Raw genomic sequence first — 19,698 nt, 5'->3', positions numbered from 1 at the left:
TTTCCCTGGTACGACTTTAAGGACACATCGCAGTATCGGTCCTATATTGCGACATAACCCCCCTCATGTTGGTAAACAGGCCCATATCCATACCTATATCATTATTCATACCCATACTCATATTCCGACAATGTTGTTTCTGTACTGTGGCCCAGACTCAGGATTGGTGGGGAACGCCCATACGCTCCCCAAATAGTCTGCCCGCACTACGCAGACTGTCACACCTGACCCTGCCCACCCTAACCTTCCCTTACTTATCCTCTTTTCCTCTTCTCCTCTCTCTCTTTTTTCTCTTTCCCATTCATTGATGCTGTTTTGATATTATGCTCTTCTTTTATAAGCTTTAATGTTGTTAGAAATGCAGACAGATATTTTTCTACTAAGGGCGCTCTATGTGTGGTGTACTGATGAATATATGCTACGCGATATTTTTGTATGCCCTCCTTTTGTTTTTGAAAATGTTACTGTAATGTTTTTGAATACTGCTTTGACTAATAAAAACAGTTTACACAAAAAAAAAGTAAATGTAAGGTGGTGATGCCCCAAGGTGGCCCAGCCAGAGCAATATAGGGAGCCCCACGCCCCAAAAGCTCACCCCCAAACTGACTTTGTATATAATTAAAAGGATCATACCTATGTCTTTTGTGCAGTCAGAATGTGCTGGTTCCCTGTTTAAAAGCCTGAGAGGCAGTGGGTGGGGTGCTAATCCAGAGATGAGGGCTGTCCCAATCCCTCAGGTGTGTATACACACACATAATATAGACTATATGGAAACGGGGCCTGGACTGCACTCCCTAGCTTATTATAATGGGATGTGCTACCTTGCTGGGACTAAGTACTGTAATACTACAACATAGGAACAAAGGGTGCAGGTGCACCATACACCATTAAAATTATTATAACCATAATATAATATTTGAGGTTCTTGGCATATATTGGCCAGTATATAAGCCTGCCCACCTGCTTCACCGTGACCTCATCGGACAGGTCCCTAACACTATAGGGCAGGGGTGGCCAAACAGTCGATTGTGATCGACTGGTCGATCGCGGACATGCGACCAGTCGATCGCGATCCGCTGCCCATCCACCCGAAGCCGCGCCTCTCCTGCCTGCAGTCCTGTCCCTCAGTCTGGTCTCCGGCAGTGACGGCGGAGTGTATAGCTCAAATCAATCACCGGTTCGTTGGCCAATCAGAGCTCGCGAACCGGCGCCTGATTTGAGCCATACACGCTGCCGTCACTGCCGGAGACCAGACTGAGGTGGCAGGACGGCAGGCAGGAGAAGCGCGCGCTGCGCTCTCCACACAGCACGGTGAGCACTATGGGGGCATATCTGGCAATGTGGGGCATATGTGGCACTGTGGGGGCATATCTGGCACTGTGGGCACAGTGGCAGCATATGTGGCACTGTGGGGTCATATCTGGCATTGTGGGGGCATATCTGGCACTGCAGACACATGGCACTGTGGGGGCATATCTAATCTGGCACTGTGGGGGCATATCTGGCACTGCGGGCACATGGCACTGTGGGGGCATATCTGTAATCTGGCACTGTGGGGGCATATCTGGCACTGTGGGGGCATATCTGGAACTGTGGCCACATGGCACTGTGGGGGTATATCTGTAATCTGGCACTGTGGGGGCATATCTGGCACTATGGGGGCATATCTGGCACTGCGGGCACATGGCACTGTGGGGGCATATATGTAATCTGGTACTGTGGGGCATATCTAGCAGTGTGGGCACATAGCACTGTGGGGGCATATCTGTATCTGGCACTGTGGGGGCATATCTGGCACTGTGGGGGGCATATCTGGCACTGGGGGCATATCTGGAGCTGCGGCCACATGGCACTGTGGGAGTATATCTGAAATCTGGCACTGTGGGGGCATATCTGGCACTATGGGAGCATATCTGGCACTGCGGGCACATGGCACTGTGGGGGCATATCTGTAATCTGGCACTGTGGGGGCATATCTAGCAGTGTGGGCACATGGCACTGTGGGGACATCTGTATCTGGCACTGTGGGGGCATATCTGGCACTGTGGGCACATATGTGTATCTGGCACTCTGGGGGCATATGTGTTTGAGGTTTTTACCTGTGGGGGCCAGTGTGTTATTTTGTGCGAGACTGGGGAAGAGAAGGAACCAGGATGCACTATGGGAGAAAGGCTAATAATAATACTTTACCATGGGGGTAATTCACGGTTGATCGTAGCAGCAAATTTGTTAGCAGTTGGACAAAACCAGGGGGGTCATTCCGACCCGATCATACGCTGCAGTTGTTCGCAGCAATTGGATCGGAACTGTGCATGTGCCGGCGCCACAGTGCGCCGGTGCATGCCAGACGGCCGAAGGCGGTCTTTAACTAGCGATCGCCTCTGCCTCATTGACAGGCAGAGGCGGTCACTGGGTGGGAGGGGGCGGCACTGCGTTTTTTGTCTGCTGTTCTCAGGGTACGGTACGGCCAACGCAGGTGTGGCTGGACCGTGCGGGAGGCGGGCCGCAGCGGCTGCATGTGACCCGGGGCAGTGACGAGTAACTCCCAGCCAGCCGCAGGAGCTGTGAAGATGATCGTAGCTGTGCTAAATTTAGCATAGCTAAGATCAACTCGAAATAACCCCCCCATGTGCACTGCAGGTGGGGCAGATATAACGGGTGTAGTACTGGTGACCGGCGGTCTCCTTACCGACGCCGGGATCCCGGCAGCATACCGACGCCGGGATCCCGGCGGGGAGGGGCGAGTGCAGCAAGCCCCTTGCGGGCTCGGTGGCAACCTGCGGTCGCCACGGGTTCTATTCCCACTCTATGGGTGTCGTGGACACCCACGAGTGGAAATAGTCCCTGTTGGTCAGCATGCCGACCATCGGGATAGTGAGCCGTCGGGCTCATGGAGGAGGTCATGTGACTGTCGGTCAGCTGACCGGCGGTCACATGAATACCACCCGATATAACATTTGCAGAGAGAGTTAGATTTGGGTGGGTTATTTTGTTTCTGTGCAGGGTAAATACTGGCTGCTTTATTTCTACACTGCTATTTGATTTCAGTTTGAACACACCACACCCAAATCTAACTCTCTCTGCACATGTTATATCTGCCCCACCTGCAGTGCACATGGTTTTGCCCAACTGCTAACAAATTTGCTGCTGCGATCAGATCTGAATTAGGCCCCATGTACTTACTTGAAATGTTTGTAGTCACTTTAGATCAGACATGTCCAAACTTTCCTGCTTTAGATACTATCACCAGGTTAATTTAGCAAATGTTGTGATCAATTAATACTTATATACTTAATAATGTTGAGATTTGTGAAGCCATCCATTTTTCACTTCTTTTTCTCATTGCTTTCTAAAATGTTGTATATTGTAAGAAATGTCTGTTTCCAGTTAAGCACTTCTTCTTGTACCTATATTGCATGATGTGTCTGCTTAATGCAATGCACAGTGATTTACTATAATTGAGTGATTCCATTTGTAATTCTGTTGTATGCCGAAAATAGGAGTCCTCAGTTGCTGTTGCTAGGAAACAGAGCCAGGGAAATCCCATGCCATTCCCCGTCTATACTAAAAGCACTATATTTTGTCTCCCTAAAATAGCATGCATTTCTTTGAAGAAAAACATATCAAGGGTGTTTATCTTGGTTGGATAAGGAATATTTTGTTGGTCTCAAGGTCCTATGGAAAAAACAACAACATTAAACCATTAGAAAGGTCTTTTTTATTTTATTTTTCAAAAAAAAATATTTATTTATCTGGCTACTTTTCTGTTTTTTTTAGGATAAATGCACTGTTACACAATATTGGCATATTGATTTTGAGTAAAACTAATCCGCTGTTCTGCCAAAATATATTGGCAATGCACACATCCAGCTGTAAGAGGTCTGTCAACCATTCTGATTGCTGTAGCATACTGTAAAAAGCAGCATATATACTTTAGAATACAAAGATCCTTATTTTTGTGTTCTAATCCTCTGCTGACAGTCTTGGATGCAGATTCCATTTAGTCAAAATCTCCCAGGGCCGTAGCAGGACAATATTCTGGACATATCATGATGAAGGGGTGGAGCCACCGGGACAAGGGAGTAGGGATGGACAATGATGGCTGGGCTTCCACCATCAAAACTTTCGATGCAATGGTAAGTCATGCTTTCGCATACACAATAGTGACTCACGGCCATCCTCAATGTTAAACAGCTTAATTCGAATGGCTATCGCTTCCACACCTTTCGATGTTGGTTGCTGTTGGAATGCTGCCATGGAGTGGTAAAAACAATAGCATCACAATAAAAATATTGATGCTGTTAAACCATCGGAATTCAATGTCCAACCTTACCTGAGAGAAGCTGGGGTCCTAAGGACACTCTTGACGTCCCTTCAGGCTGCAGGTTGCCATTTCAGATACCATGCAAACTAAAAGTAGGTGCCACCGCCTAAGTCCTGGGTGGCTCCACCGTTTGCACATGCCCTGAGTGGACATTTACTAAGCAGTGATAAGAGCGAAGAAGTGAGCCAGTGTAGAAGTTGCCCCATTAACCAATCAGCAGCTCTGTATAATTTTATAGTATGCAAATTATAGATGTTACTTCAGTGCTGATTGGTTGCCATGGGCACGTCTCCATTGGCTCACTTCTCTGCTCTTATCACTGCTTAGTAAATGTCCCCCTTAAGGCCCGTACACACTGGTCGATATATCGTCCGTTCTCTTGAATGGCCGATGTATCGCGGGACCGTCGGCCAGTGTGTACGGCCGATACGTCTGTGAACTCCGTCGTTAACAGCAGACGTATCGCGTCGGCCGCGCAGCACAGCCGACGGCCAATATATCTACCGATATATTGGCGCATCGCTGTGTGTGCACGCGTACACATGCTGCGGCTGCCGGCGGTGATTGACAGCTGAACTGGGCGGGCGTGTGTACACGCCCGCCCAGTTCATGACGTCAGTCCCCGACGGATCGGGCAGTGTGTATGCACAGCCCATAGATATATCTGCAGATCAATTGATCTGCAGATATATCTATTAGTGTGTGCCCACCTTAAGTTACAGCCATGCCTCGCACATTAATGTAAAGTGGTTTGTTGGCCTCATATCAGTTCAATTAAAAATTATCAAAGCTGCCTGCTGTAATAATGTCCTATGGTGGTCATTCCGAGTTGTTCGCTATTTTTTTTGTTCGCACAACATATTCGCAAAATTGCGATTACGTTGTACAATAGCGAATATCCGCCCCAACGTATTTTTGCTATTTTGTACGCAGTAGTACACAAAGTAGGCGTATGCCAAATGACAACGCATTAATGCAAACCCATCGCATGAGCACAAACCTCATCGTTAAAATACTAACTCATCGTAGATTTACACAATGGGGGTAATTCCAAGTTGATTGCAGCAGGAAATTTTTTAGCAGTTGGGCAAAACCATGTGCACTGCAGGGGAGGCAGATATAACATGTGCAGAGAGAGTTAGATTTGGGTGTGGTGAGTTCAATCTGCAATCTAAATTGCAGTGTAAAAATAAAGCAGCCAGTATTTACCCTGCACAGAAATAAAATAACCCACCCAAATCTAACTCTCTCTGCACATGTTATATCTGTCCCCCCTGCAGTACACATGGTTTTGCCCAACTGCTAAAAAAAATTCCTGCTGCGATCAACTTGGAATTACCCTTATTCCTCTTAAATTTGCACAAGCTTTTGCGAAAAAAAACGCACATCAATGGGTTTTTTTTTCAAATTTTAAGTTAAATAAGGCTCCACAAGCCTTCCTCAATTACGAATCTAATTAGTGTAATGAATGACAATGGTCCTGACCAATTAAGTCTTCAAAGAATACCAGAAGAACACTTTGTAGGCATAATTGGCCATAAACATTGAACAGGAAAAATTACAAATATAGATATGGGAAATGTGCCTGGTCTAATGCAAATGTTTGAAGTATTGTGTAGATGTGTAGTGTGTGAATAAATGTGTTTACATGTATTTATAATCCATAGCCTCCTAACGGTTTTTTTTTTTTAATTATTGTTGGTGTATTTTTATGAAATTATTCTTAAGTAAGATGTGTGAACTGTTTTAGGTCCCCAATTTCTGCACGCCAATGTGCTGTTCCTTTATAGCATAAATAAACACAACACCCGCTTAACTTCAACAATTTTTGTATTTATTTGTTTGTTTGTTTTTTGTTTTTCAGAAATTAAAATGTGAACAAAATAAAAATTATAAACGTTAAAAAAATTCTCAATTGCCTCTATATCGGCAATTACTGCCCTCAAATTGCCTTTTAGGTGTTGTAAAAGTGCAGGCAAACTGGTGGGATCTCCAACTGCAGCATCTGAAAAGAAGAGTCAAAGAAAACATTACTAACTTACTCACATTACCTATTATACAAGCAAGGCACAAAGCACACTTTAATGCCTAAGTGACTACATCATGTATGTTTGAATGTTAAAACAGTAGCATACCAACACACAAGCATGCTCAGCAATGTTTTTTAATGTCAAATTTTTCATTGTAAAAGTGTGCCACACCATGGCATACATTTACTAAGATGGGAGTTCTATTTAAGATGGGACATTGGCAATAGCAACCAATCAGATTCCACTTATTATCTTCTAGAAGGTGCAAAATAAATGAGAAGTATAATCTGCTGGGTTGCTATGGGCAACATCCCATCTTCAATAGAACTCCCATCTTAGTAAATGTAACACCATGCTGGGATTCATTCACATCTGGAGTGAAGCAGACTTTTCTTTTTTGTTGTTGGCCCTGCATCATCACACTGCATATCAACATCTTCAGAAGGACAACATATCCTAGCATGCCCACACTCCCTGAAAGCCTGCCTTACTACATAAGGTGAAACAAGTTATTTTATTAAAAATTAATCAATTTTTGAGTGTAACTTTCACAACACAAATCACTGTGTCCTTAGCCTGGCTAACAAAGTGAAGCATGCGAGTTGAATGTGCTAATATTCAGAATACCCAGGCACAAGTGTAAAAGACCAACAACATACTAAACTCCACTCAGGTCTAACTGTTTCACTGACAACCTAGCACATATAAACCCTGTTGTCCTGGCAACCCTGTCGACCTAATGAGTGTCGACCTAGAGTGGACACCCTAAACATTGCAGACATAGACACTGTACATCTAATGATACTCACACAAATGTAAATGCAACATCCATACCATGATGAAGAACACAAACATTTTTCCTAGGCCAAAGATTGGCCACAGTACAACACTGCATGTATTGGAATTTGAAGTTAAAGTAGGTAACAAATACATGTAAAATCTTACTCTCATCTGGCACATGCGCAGCACCCTCAACATCCTCAGGGGCTTCTGCTGCCCATTCACTGGATGGGGGAAGGAGGCTGGATGGGGGAAGGAGGCTGGATGGGGGAAGGAGGATGGATTGGGGAGATGATTACAGAGGGTGGGTCTGATTGAGAAGGGGAGGGGTGCGGAGAGGGTGTTTGGGCCACAGAGGGGGAGGGGGCCAGAGAGGGAATGAGAGGGGGAGGTGGGAGGAGTGGTGGTTTGGCCTACAGAGTGGGAGGGGGACAGAGAGGGGTATTGGTAAAGAGAGGGGGAGGAGGGCAGAGAGGGTGATTGGGGCGGAGAGGGGGATTGGGCCACAGAAGGGGAGGGGGCCTGAGAAGGGGATTGGGAAAGAGATGGTGATTGGGGCGGAGAGGGGGATTGGGCCACAGAAGGGGAGGGGGCCTGAGAAGGGGATTGGGAAAGAGAGGGGGAGGGGGCGGAGAGGGGCTTGGGGCCACAGAAGGGGAGGGGGGCTGAGAAGGGGATTGGGAAAGAGAGGGGGAGGGGGGCGGAGAGGGGCTTAGGACCACAGAAGGGGAAGGGGGCTGAGAAGGGGATTGGGAAAGAGAGGGGGAGGGGGGTGAAGAGGGGCTTGGGGCCACAGAAGAGGAGGGAGGCTGAGAAGGGGATTGGTCAGGGCTTCGATCCGCAGCTTGCCGTTGTGCTTGCCCTAGAATGACATATGTAATATTTAGTTTGTGGATTTAAAAATCTTACCAACAGCATTTTACAATTACACTGTTCTGTCCCATGTTAAAGACACGGGTAAATTTACTATGGTTTTTTTTTTTTTTAAGAACTGGTGATGTTGCCCATAGCAAACAATCTGATTCTACTTAACATTTATCAAGCTGCTTCTAGAAGATAATAGATAGAATGTGATTGGTTGCTATAGGCAACATCACCAGTTCAAAAAAATTCCCACCTTAGAAATTTTCAACCACAGAGCAAGTTATTGGGTTCTGTCGACAGCCTGTGTAGCAACTCAGTACAACAACATTCACTTTTTCAGAAGCACTTTGCTACACAGTGAGTACTGCTTGCAATAACCACACACACTGTCCTGTTTGTTCTACAATAGTATATTGACAGTCTGCTAATTTTCACACTATATAACTTAGTGAAAATATGCAGTCTTTACATTAAAAGTTTCTGCTAATAATCTCAGTGTTATTTAATGTAATGTGAAACTTACTGCGGCTACGTCTATTGCGGATTTGTTGGCAGAGTTCCGCCAACCGGTCCGGCGTGCAACGGCGGAGGTCGCTCCAGCGTCTTTCCAGTTGTATAATTGTCCGTCTGGTCTGGGTGCGTGTGCGGAGTATACGGCGGACCTCCGCGTAGGCCTCGCGCTTTACCCTATTTGGGATAAAGGGCCCTGCGCGGCCTATGCGACGGTCCATTACCGCGACCAACACGCGCAGCTCACGTTGGGTAAATGCAGCTGCGCGCATGGTGCCAATGGCGTTTTCCATATATGGGCTTATATTTATAGTGTGTGGTGGCATGTGATTGGTTGTAAATTTATGGTGTCATCTGTAATAAACTTTATTGATGTGTGCATTACTGTGAAGGACAGTGGGGACAGTTCGCCTTAGCGGACATTCGCACCCGCGGAAGGATTAAAAAAAAAACACAAACATTCACTCACAAACACACATACACTCACATACACAAACTTATTGAAAAGTAATTGTTAGAATCTGTGTACTCACCACATTTTGCATGAACAATCAGCTGCACAAAGTCACATAGTTTATGACATTTAGGATAAGATTGTAATTTTTAATGTAAACAGATGCACAAGCCAAACATTAAAAAAAACAAGGAACTTGGGTTACTAGGGGTAACATGGCATAGTATTAGATATGGACACATATTCCCACTAAAAAAAAAAGGTATTAAGTAACATTAAGTGTAGCCTGCATTATGTTGCTCATGTTATTTGGTATGTACAAAGGAATATGTCTATGTCGAGAAGATTTAGCTGATGTATTTTATAAGTTGGTTTATTCACACTTGATTAAATTTGATAGTATTAAGCACATAATTTAAACATGCAGCTAACATCAAAGTATTTTACACAATAAATAAAATACAGTGCATTATTTGTGAGTGTGTCAGAGTTATACCTGGTAAATATAATTTTTTAATGTGGGCATACAATTGCTATTTGGAGTCTTTTGTAACTGCAGTGTTTGGCAAGTAATTGGTGAACAGGTGAATGCATTGGCCAATTAATTGCTAATTAGGCCAGACACACTTGTAACAGTACTTCGCAAGTGCTGAGTAGCTGCAGACTTACTCCTCGGCTGCGACGAGATTGCGAACATTTGTTGTGTTATTTTAACCATCGGCTATACATTTCTGCACAAAATACGCCCACTGCCAGTTGCCTACTCCAACACTTGCCGCCCACTTTCACGCCAATTTCGTTAGGTAGCGAAGCCGAGCCTCTGTCACGCCTCCGTCACTCCCTGTTTTCGGTGATGTTGTACGAGCTGATTTTCAGTTAGTACTTTTGCACAAGCGTCGTATCGCTCCTTTTGCGCACGCGCATTTCTGCTTTCGCGCATGCGCAGTTCGCGTTTTTTTGCCGTTTGCGATGCGATGAACTGCTGCGATCAACTCGGAATGAGGGCCTATGTGCGCAGCTGCAAATCACATAGAACTATGACACAACCTTGTGTTAGCTACTGCAATTTATGTGCCAGCTACTAACATTGAATGATAGGATTCATATTACCTGCTTGAGATCAGTGTTGGAACTACAATATTACTTGATCAAGGGGTGTACAGATGTGTCCTCATACATCTTGCCTCAATACGCTATACAGCAGGAGATCCCTGGCGTGAGTGAGCTGACAGGTCTTATGCAACTCCGCTAGCATCAGGCGTCTTTTTTGCCGAAAATGCGTCTTATTCACATCACTATGTGAATAAGACGCACAAGCAGACTGCTGATTAAAATTATGTGCGGCATGCCTAAATTCTGTGTGCGACTTTGTCTGTATCTGCATACGAAATTTCTAGGAAAACATTGTAGGGTAGGAAAACTGCGGCAATAAGCTGCTATTGAAAACCGATGCTATCACCGCACTTAGGCCCAATAGCTAAATGCTGCTACATCTTCCCAGTCCCCGTAGCAAATTTTGGTTCTTGCTTCACCAACATTTAAATTCCCGGACCCCATTGCTAGATGCGACTCCAGCCGCTTGGGCCCCAGAGCAGTATGCAACACTAGATTCCTGGGCCCCATAAGAAAATATAGCTCTTTCTTCCTGGTCCCCATAACAACATGCAGCTCCAGCCTCCCGAACCCCACTGGGGTATGCAACTCCAGCTTCCTAGGCCCCATAAGAAAATATGGTTTCCACTTCTTGGACCCCTTAGCAAAGTGAAGCTCTGGCCTCTGGGCCCCCATTGCTGTATAGGTGCTGAACCAGCTTATGCTCAAAAACAGCCCCACTCTAATCTGACAGCAAAGTAGGTAACTAGGTGGTCTATTTACTAAGCCTTGGAGAGAAAGTATCAGCTAATCAAATCCTAACTTACAAAAAATGACAGGAACTGGTTCGTACTTTATCTCTTTCCACTTTATCACTCTCCAAGACTTTGTTAATAGAACACTAGGTGAGGTACCTTGCATTGCTTGGCCCTGTAGCAGCTGCCTTACACTATGGAATGCACACACAATATACTGAAGTGTAGCTGCAACATTTCTAATTCTACAGTATATATACATAGATCAATAATCTACAATCCAGCTGTATTTGGATGAAGAATTCCAGAGAAGACAATGAGATTATGCATTGATTTGGCCAGTTACAATTGTAGTGGAACGATTGTCACCCATGATAAAACGGTACATGTTTCGTTTTTCAGTTCCATCCATCTACATTTATCTTTGGGCTCCAGTATAGAGGTGAGGTCATGCCGCGTTCTGCACTATGTACAGTGACATCATCACTGCACTGTTTTTTCTATTTGTAAAAAGAGTCTATATGTAAACAAGCTGGTTCCATATATGTAGATACACTTCCTAAATATAAATATGAAACTGTATATAGTGTTCTATTATATACTGTACTATTTCAAGAGGCAGGAATCAATTGTCCATTCCAGGCTAAAAGTAGACTCACATAGACAGTCAGTAGGACCAGAGTAGTTACTTTACTACTAAGCAGACTGAGTGATCAGAATGTACCTTGTGGCCAGGGAGGAGGTAGGGAACAACATGTCAGGAATAAATCAGCAGGTTTTGCTGTATAATGTAGAGGTTCCTCCATTCGAATTATGGGAGGCATTTGATATGCCGGCTGTCGGGATCCTGGCACTCACCATGCCGGCTGTCAGGATCCAGAAAACTATTCTTCCTCTTGGGGTGTCCACGACACCCCTGGAGGGAGAATAAATAGCGTGCTGTGCGTAGCGCGCCACCATGCTTGCAAGGGGCTCTTTTGCGCTCACCCCGCTACCTGCATGCCGGTGGTTGGGATCCCGGCGCTGGGATCCCAAGCGCCGGCAAAACGTACTAGACCCTATATAATACTGCAGTATGAGAGAGTTTTGTGACAGTACTTAGCAAACAGTGCAAAGGGGTGTAGTACGGTATGTCGGCGGCCGGGCTCCCGGCGACCAGCATACTGGTGCCGGGAGCCCGACCGGCGGCATGCAGACAGTGTGGCGAGCGCAAATGAGCCCCTTGCAGGCTCGCTGCACTCGCCACGCTGCAGGCACGCTATTTTATTCTCCCTCCAGGGGGGTCGTGGACCCCCACGAGGGAGAATATATGCTGGGTGCCGGGATTCCGGCGCCGGTATACTGTGCCCTGGGATCCCGACATTCGGCATACAGAAGACCACCCGTGCAAAGTTGATAATTGCTAGTATGACACGTTTGTGGTTATATAGTGTTAGCTGTGATGCCTTTGTTGAATGAACCTCCTCAGAAAATATTTGATTTATATATTTTCCTGGTCAGATATTATAGGCCTGACCTGATTCTGAGTGGCGTGCAGATTGCAGAAGCACAAGCAGCAGCGTCTATTGGCTGTCACATGTCTGCGACATTATGCAAATGCCACAACAAACTCCTTCACTTATATATGTGCAAAGTCTGAGACGTCTGTACACACTGTAATACCAATAGGTGCTTCTTTAGACGGCTCCATCAGTTGCGCAGCCCTATGGCAGGAGCAGTTTCTCAGTCTGACCATGGCCTCCTGTGCCTGTGCATCTGGGAACGCAGCTGTCACTGATACATCGCGACTCTTCCGTAACACGTCCACTGACCATTTTTGCGTGCACTACTCGCCACTTCCTAGCCCAGGACAACTTTTCCCTAACATTTCTGATACATTGGGGGGAATTCAATTGTTTGAAAAGTCAGTTGGTTGTCTGCTGTTTTCTATCTAATCGACAGAGAAAAATAGACACCCAACCGACTTATCAAACATTGGAATTCTCCCCATTTTGTCTTGATTGCAAGAGCACCTCTGTGTAATGCATGCCCCATAGGAGTTTTCAGAAATTCTCACGTATGCACAGTTGCAAAATAAATAGCTGGATTGTGTGCGGCTCCGAATCAGTCCATTGGTCATCTTGCTGTGATGGTGGTCTGGACCACCCTAGGTTACACCACTAATATTCAGGGAGGTAAATGCTTGCCATTAGTGACTCACTGATAAATATTTATTTATTCTGACTCAGAGAATTGATTACACATTGATTATAGATTAGAAAACAGCAGGAAACAACTGACAACAATCAGGGTTAATAACAATTTAACTTTGTTATATTCCAATATTAAGATATTGGGTGCTTAATGGGGGTCATTCCTTATCTCTGAAGCAGAATAGTACACTTGATGTATGAACCAGTGTAAGCACAGTCTCACAGTAAACACACACACACACACACACACACACACACACACACACACACACACACACACACACACACACACACACACACGTGTGCAGGCCCCTGGGCAAAGCAATGCGCTGGGGCTCCTACCCATCCTGCAGCGGTAGGGGTGGGTGGTGCTATCAGCGGCAGCTTTGATGTCCAGCGGGCGGTAGAGGGTGTTCTATCTTCCGCTCTGCATGTAGGACCTGGAGCAGTAATTTTTGCTATTTACTCCTTTACTGCAGATGGTGGGAGATGGGGCGGGAGGGAGAGCACTAAACTGTAGAAGGGGGCATTGGGCTGAATGATGGGGCCCCGGTACATGACTTCCTTGGTGGTAGGGGGTGTTTAATACTCAGGGGAGGGTGGGTAGTGGAGTGGGCTTGCTATATTCATAACTTTCTGGTGGAAGGGCAGATTGCTTGACTGCAGATATCTCCAGTTCATGAAAATAGATTTCTTAGCTTTCAATGGAGTAAAAAACTAGAGAGTCCCACCTTGCAGGAGGTACTAGTGACTTGTGGATCAGGGTTCAGGAGCCAGAGCAATCCACAGACGAATACACAAAACTGCATACCAGGCGTGTGGAGCTGGAGCATGGACCAGATGCTGGAAGGCTGATATCTCTAGCCCTGGGCATAGTAGAGACAAGCTGCCAGTGTCCACTGAAAGGAGAGACCCAGCTTTATAAAGTGTACCCTCAGAAAAACTCTAAGTCAGACAGTACCCGAGATATCTCGCAGGGAAGAGCGATTACCAGGCTTGGATGGGGACCACTGCATTGAAGTCTGATATCTCTGGTTCCCCAGGGCCTTTTTTCAAAAATCTAATATACAATTTAGTAACTGTGCTCTTGGATATAGGGGGGAACTGAGTATATGTGTATACACTCTACAGTTAAATACGTCACTATTGCTTCATCCAAAAGGAACAGTTTTTCAGAATCTCAATTCCTCTCAAACCCCAATCAGGGATGTATTCTCCGTCATAGGGGTATATTTACTAAGATGGGAGTTCTATTTAAGATGGGATGTTGCCCATAGCAACCAATCAGATTCCAGGTATTATGTTCTAGAAGGTGCTAGATAAATGAGAATCGGCTGTATGGAACAGTGTGAACTACAGAGAGGCATTGCAACAGTCATTTGTACTGACTCTTTGTAAAAACATTCTTGCCCAATCCTGGGATTTAATTGTTTTATGAGCTTTTGAATAAGTGAAGTGAGGTGAATTTTATCCGATACTGTTCTGATAATGTGTCTACTTTTTGAAGATTTATTGTACTGATTATCTGTTTTGAAGTCTCTGGATTGTAAAGCCCCTGATGAAGTCCGCAGGACGAAACACGTTGGGTTTTTGAGACAACAATTGCGTTCTTCAATTGAAGAATCACTGCTATACGATTAGAATGGAACATTGGTTTCAATCATCTCATGTATAAAGTATCATTGAATGTAATCGAACAATTTTATGTATTGTATTTTTAAAGAAAATAAATTATTTTTTAACAAATAAGGATACTATTTATACTGTTATACACCAGAGTACAGGTTGAGTATCCCATATCCAAATATTCCGAAATACGGAATATTCCGAAATACGGACTTTTTTGAGTGAGAGTGAGATAGTGAAACCTTTGTTTTTTGATGGCTCAATGTACACAAACTTTGTTTAATACACAAAGTTATAAAAAATATTGTATTAAATGACCTTCAGGCTGTGTGTATAAGGTGTATATGAAACATAAATGAATTGTGTGAATGTAGACACACTTTGTTTAATGCACAAAGTTATAAAAAATATTGGCTAAAATTACCTTCAGGCGGTGTGTATAAGGTGTATATGTAACATAAATGCATTCTGTGCATAGATTTAGGTCCCATCACCATGATATCTCATTATGGTATGCAATTATTCCAAAATACGGAAAAATCCGATATCCAAAATACCTCTGGTCCCAAGCATTTTGGATAAGGGAGACTCAACCTGTACTAGTATAAGCTCCTTTGGGAAACCTTTTTACTTCTATATATATGTATATATATGTGTGTATATACACACGTTTTTGTCCGGCACTCCCGTATTATGCACTCTGTTAGCTGCTGTTGTGTCTTCCAACTGTAATGTACTATGCAGTACAGAAATGGTGGCACTAATGGACTTTTCGTCACCCAATAATGAAGACTCACAGACAACTGCAGGCTACTATGCTTCGGTTTATAATAATCTTAGGTAAGGTATCCCTGAGAAAGGTAATTATAAACTAAAATGCTGGAATAATCTGCAGGTGTCTTGTGGGTCTTCATTTTCGGGTGATGAAAAGCCAGAGTGTGTATGTGTATGTATATATATATATATATATATATATATATATATATATATATATACACACACACACACACACACACACACACACACACACACACACCTATTTATATACATTATGTAAGTGTAGAGAGTAACATTTTTCAACAATAATAAAAAAATTTGCTGTCTTTTTTCCCCTTTTTTTAAGTTAGGCAAGTTTGTGCTTTTTTATGAATCAGTAGGCCGTGACAGCTAGTATCACACAGATTTACACACCACCTCTTTCAATTCAAAAAAACTAACCCACCCCCAAAGCCCCCACATGTGCCACACACGGTGCAGCTTGATGCATGCACTGCCTTACCGTGACTATCAAGCGGGACAGGCTGAGGAAGAGAGCGCTTCACCCGGCCGGCTCTCCTCTCATGGGAAATACCTGGAAGGAGCTGCACACAGCTCCCCCTAGCATCAGCCAGCTGCCACTGCCAGCCGTCTCTGGATTTAAGGCAGCAGCTACCGCATCACTCCTCCGTAAAAATATAAAATAAATATGAAATAAAATTGGTAAACTGCAGCGATGAATCGGTGGCCGGGGGGGGGGGGGGGGGGTGTTCTAGGAACTCAGAACCCCCCCAGCGTGCGCTAGTGACAGTAGGCACTCTTTGTATACAGAGCAGGCCTTAGGCATAGGCAAATGCCTAGGGGCACAAGCAGCTTATGCTGATTAAAATGATATGCGGCATGTATTCCTGGAAATCACTGTAACGTAGCATTTCATATGCAGATACATCCATAGTCACACACAGAATATAGGCATGCCGCAATTCATTTTAATCGGCAGAAGTTGCTTGTGTGTCCTAGTTACACAGCAATGCAAATAAGATGCATTTTCGGCAAAACAGCATCCGGCGATAGCAAAGCTGCCAGCTGACTCAGGCCAGGCATCTCCTGTTGCATGGCTTATTGAGGCAAGATGTATTAGGAAGCATCTGTATGCAAGCAGAGGCATAAGGGGCACTACTGTCAGCATTACTATATATAAGGTAAAGTGGTACTACAGGGTGATGTAACATGAATTAGGGACACTATCGCATGATAAAGTGTGAGTATAGATGCACTACTGTGTGGCTCAATTTGAATTGGGGGTACTATTGTGTGGCCATGCCCCTTCCCAGCAAGAACATGTCCCTTTTTGGGCTGTGTGCCGAATGTGCGCACTGTTCCTATTTAAAATATAGGGGGTAGGAGCACCAAAATGAGGACTGCGATGGGTGAGGGGCAATGGTGCTGGTAAAGGGGTGCAGGGTCAGAGGCGGAACTAGCGGCGGAGATAGGGGGCATCAGCCAAAATCTTGCCTAGGGCATCATTTTGGTTAGGGCCGGCTCTGTTTGTATAAGCACGGTCTCATACACACACAGGAGGCACTCTTTGTATACACACGGTCTCACTCACTCACACACACACATACTCCTTGTATATAAGTATGATTGATAACATACACACATAATGTGTCCATTTGCTAGCAGCCATCTTATATATGGAATACATGCATGTATTTACCAACACTCTTTCACACACCCACAACAACCATTTAAAGCATTTCTCAAACACTGGGGCAGATTTATTAACCTGGAGAAGACATAAGGAAGTGATAAACCAGTGAAAAGTTTAAGTTGATAAAGGCACCAGCCAATCAGCTCCAATATGTAAGGAGCCGGTTGGCTGGTATGTTTATTACCTTCTACTAATCACTGGTTTATCACTGCCTTATGCCGCCTCTAGGTTAATACATCTGCCCCCATGTACTTATCACTGGTTTATCACTTCCTTATGCCTTCTCCAGTTTAATACATCTGCCCCTGTATAAATACTAGTGATGTGCACCGCAAATTTTTCGGGTTTTGTGTTTTTTGGTTTTCGATTCGGTTCCGCGGCCGTGTTTTGGATTCGAACGCGTTTTGGCAAAACCTCCCTGAAATTTTTTTGTCGGATTCGGGTGTGTTTTAGATTTGGGTGTTTTTTTACAAAAAACCCTCAAAAACAGCTTAAATCATAGAATTTGGGGGTCATTTTGATCCCATAGTATTATTAACCTAAATAACCATAATTTCCACTAATTTTCAGTCTATTCTGAACATCTCACACCTCACAATATTATTTTTAGTCGTAAAATTTGTACCAAGGTCGCTGGATGGCTAAGCTAAGCGACACAAGTGGCCGACACAAACACCTGGGCCATCTAGGAGTGGCACTGCAGTGTCAGGCAGGATGGCACTTCAAAAAAAATAGTCCCCAAACAGCACATGATGCAAAGAAAAAAAGAGGCGCCCTAAGGTCGCTGTGTGACTAAGCTAAGCGACACAAGTGGCCGACACAAACACCTGGCCCATCTAGGAGTGGCACTGCAGTGTCAGGCAGGATGGCACTTCAAAAAAATTGTCCTCAAACAGCACATGACTGAAATCACTGGTTGGTTTGGGCCCCCACCAAAAAAGAAGCAATCAATCTCTCCTTGCACAAACTGGCTCTACAGAGGAAAGATGTCCACCTCATCATCATCCTCCGATTCCTCACCCCTTTCACTGTGTACATCCCCCTCCTCACAGATTATTAATTCGTCCCCACTGGAATCCACCATCTCAGGTCCCTGTGTACTTTCTGGAGGCAATTGCTGGTGAATGTCTCCACGGAGGAATTGATTATAATTCATTTTGATGAACATCATCTTCTCCACATTTTCTGGATGTAACCTCGTACGCCGATTGCTGACAAGGTGAGCGGCTGCACTAAACACTCTTTTGGAGTACACACTGGAGGGAGGGCAACTTAGGTAGAATAAAGCCAGTTTGTGCAAGGGCCTCCAAATTGCCTCTTTTTCCTGCCAGTATACGTACGGACTGTCTGACGTGCCTACTTGGATGCGGTCACTCATATAATCCTCCACCATTCTTTCAATGGTGAGAGAATCATATGCAGTGACAGTAGACGACATGTCAGTAATCGTTGGCAGGTCCTTCAGTCCGGACCAGATGTCAGCACTCGCTCCAGACTGCCCTGCATCACCGCCAGCGGGTGGGCTCGGAATTCTGAGCCTTTTCCTCGCACCCCCAGTTGCGGGAGAATGTGAAGGAGGAGCTGTTGACGGGTCACGTTCCGCTTGACTTGACAATTTTCTCACCAGCAGGTCTTTGAACCTCTGCAGACTTGTGTCTGCCGGAAAGAGAGATACAACGTAGGTTTTAAATCTAGGATCGAGCACGGTGGCCAAAATGTAGTGCCCTGATTTCAACAGATTGACCACCCGTGAATCCTGGTTAAGCGAATTAAGGGCTCCATCCACAAGTCCCACATGCCTAGCGTAATCGCTCTGTTTTAGCTCCTCCTTCAATGTCTCCAGCTTTTTCTGCAAAAGCCTGATGAGGGGAATGACCTGACTCAGGCTGGCAGTGTCTGAACTGACTTCACGTGTGGCAAGTTCAAAGGGTTGCAGAACCTTGCACAACATTGAAATCATTCTCCACTGCGCTTGAGTCAGGTGCATTCCCCCTCCTTTGCCTATATCGTGGGCAGATGTAAAGGCTTGAATGGCCTTTTGCTGCTCCTCCATCCTCTGAAGCATATAGAGGTTTGAATTCCACCTCGTTACCACCTCTTGCTTCAGATGATGGCAGGGCAGGTTCAGGAGTGTTTGCTGGTGCTCCAGTCTTCGGCAGGCGGTGGCTGAATGCCGAAAGTGGCCCGCAATTCTTCGGGCCACCGACAGCATCTCTTGCACGCCCCTGTCATTTTTTAAATAATTCTGCACCACCAAATTCAATGTATGTGCAAAACATGGGACGTGCTGGAACTTGCCCAAATGTAATGCACGCACAATATTGGTGGCGTTGTCCGATGTCATAAATCCCCAGGAGAGTCCAATTGGGGTAAGCCATTCTGTGATGATGTTCCTCAGTTTCCGTAAGAGGTTGTCAGCTGTGTGCCTCTTAAGGAAAACGGTGATACAAAGCGTAACCTGCCTAGGAACGAGTTGGCGTTTGCGAGATGCTGCTACTGGTGCCGCCGCTGCTGTTCTTGCTGCGGGAGGCAATACATCTACCCAGTGGGCTGTCACAGTCATATAGTCCTGAGTCTGCCCTGCTCCACTTGTCCACATGT

The sequence above is a fragment of the Pseudophryne corroboree genome, chromosome 6 (assembly GCF_028390025.1).
Source record: "Pseudophryne corroboree isolate aPseCor3 chromosome 6, aPseCor3.hap2, whole genome shotgun sequence".
Taxonomy (NCBI): domain Eukaryota; kingdom Metazoa; phylum Chordata; class Amphibia; order Anura; family Myobatrachidae; genus Pseudophryne; species Pseudophryne corroboree.
Note: the sequence above shows the minus strand (reverse complement) of the source record.